This window comes from Sorex fumeus, unplaced genomic scaffold (genome assembly GCF_029834395.1).
Source record: "Sorex fumeus unplaced genomic scaffold, SorFum_2.1 ptg000029l, whole genome shotgun sequence".
Lineage (NCBI taxonomy): Eukaryota > Metazoa > Chordata > Mammalia > Eulipotyphla > Soricidae > Sorex > Sorex fumeus.
Window position 1 is genome coordinate 6,633,471 of NW_026606086.1, and position 2,502 is coordinate 6,635,972.

A 2,502-nucleotide genomic window follows, 5' to 3' on the forward strand; every position below is an offset into this window, starting at 1 on the left:
TTGGGGCGTTAATTTTGATTTTGGATTTCCTGTAACTGCCAAGTACGGAGTTCTGTCACTGAAATGCTCTTGAAGCAAAACCTCACCTGTGCCCTGGCTGCGTCCTCAGACTGAATGGACCTGTGTTCCTGTATCCCAAGTCCTGTTCCAGGGGAGCCGGTTTCATTGGGCAGCCTTAATTGAATTAGGAAATTCAGTGTCACTTAGGCTGATACAAAACAAGATATGAAGATGACATTGGATGTAATGGTGGGCTGGATTAAATGAGAAAGACTGGTTTCATTTTCCTGGTCCTAACTTCTATGGTGCCTAACCAACCTTCTGATAACCTCACTGAGATCATTCTAAATTAACGGGTGAGTGGGAAGGGACTTGTTCAGGTTGGAGTAAGCATTTTACGTCCATGTGTGCTTTTAAGTAGTGCTCCTGGAGAAGTTCACCGTTCATATTATGCACAGGTTGATGTGGCGGTTTTTGAGTTCTGCTCTTTGAAGCCCTCGAGCCAAAGGAGTGGGGAGACCAGTGGAAATGTCCTCCATCCTTTGTGAAGCAGCAAGCCCTGGGACCCAGGATTGGACCACAAGATATTCATTCTTCCAGTTGTGTCTGCCCCATCTGTTTTCCACATCAACTGTCACCCTGGGTAATCTCTCTCCTTTCTGAGTAGACTTAGTCACGAATTGCAGTTCTTTCTTTTTTTAAGTTGAGCTGCTGTGGTTACAATAGTGTTCACTTTTGGTATATAAAGTTATCTCACCTTACCACCTCTTGAGGCAGTTCTGTTTTTTCCCCCCCTAGAATTGACCATTTTTCTGATTGCTTTCTTGTCTCTAGTATTCTGTCTTGTCCATAGAACTTACTTTTCCCCTGTATATGCAAATTGTACATTTATAAGTGAAAATGTTAATATAATAAATGATTGCTAACCTGAAAGCACATTTTACTGTGACTTCTGTTTTTAAAATGACATTCTACTAACATACTACCAACCTTTTCTGCTGTGTTATGGGCAGTAAAAGTGCCTCACCCCCTTTTTTGATTTTGGGCTATACCCAGCGGTGCTCAGGGCTTACTACTAGCTCTGCTCAGGGATCACGCATAGCAGTGCCTGAGGGACCATCCACGTGCAGTGTTGGACTGCATTGGGGTTGACTACTAGCAAGACAAAGGCCTTAATCCCTATATATCTGTTCAGCCCCCCCCCCCCCCCCCCCGATGCCACATAGCTGTGGTTTTCCTAAATGCTAGGGAATATTATAGCATCAGATAGTGGTTACTCATTAAATTCTTAGAGTAATTTTGTAAGACATCATCAAAGTTACATTGAATCATAACAGAGCAAACTGATACCAATTTTTTTTTTTTTTTAATTTGGGCACTGTTGACTTGGATGGTCAGCCTGGAATTGTTGGTGAAGACTGTGTGGCTGCGAATGATATCCATATGGGACTTGGTGAGGTTGTTTTGGTAGATGCTGTCCAGGTGGCTAACGTAGGCGTCTCGCTTTTCCTTTATCACATGCCAGTTGAATTTACTCTCACAGTTCTGAAAGCCGTAATCGACGTGATTGTGTATGAATTCAGCTGTATTCCACATGACCTTTTTAGGCACACATCTGACATTCATGCTGGTGCCGCCCAGCTTGTGGCTCTCCACCAAGGTGGCTCTGGTGCCCAGCTCGGCTGCCCACCCGTCCGCTTGCCAACCTGTCCAAGCCGCTGCCCATCACCAGGTAGTCTAGGCGGTGTGGGCCACGGGGTGGCTCGCGCTGCATATGGCATTTTTGAAGGCATTGTTTTGTCTTGATTAGAAATGGTCTCTGTTCTTTATTCTCAGCTCTATTCTTTTCTGAGAAGGGGTTAAACCAGAGAATATTCCCAGCAGCAGTGGATGAAGATTCCTTTATCATGACATCCCTGCCAACACAGGCTGTTTCTAGTTCTTTTCATGTGTGCCATTTTCACTGATGAGAGCAATCTCATGGTCTTGAACTGGATTTCTGTGGTAATAATGATGATGAACACTTTTTCATGTGCGTATTACCATCACCTGTCTTCAGAGAAGTAGCACTGACTGTCCTCCCATTGTTCATCGATTTGCTCGAGCGGGCACCAGTAACGTCTCCATTGTGAGACTTGTTACTGTTTTTTTGCATATCAAATACGCCACAGGGAGCTAGCCAGGCTCTGCCATGCGGGCAGGATACTCTTGGAAGCTTGCCAGGCTCTGTCAGAGGGATGGAGGAATCGAACCCGAGTTGGTCGCATGCAAGGCAAATGCCCTACCCACTGTGCTGTCACTCCAGCCCTTCAGAGAGTATTTGTTTACAGTTTTTCTCTCCATTTATTGTTTTTCAATTAAATTTTTTTCGTAGTTGTTGGACTTTGTGAGTTCTTTATTGGACACAATATACCAATATTGATATTTATTGGTATATTTTTATACCAGTATAAATATGTTTATTGGTAAATTGAATACATATGTTTTCTCCCACTTGATTGG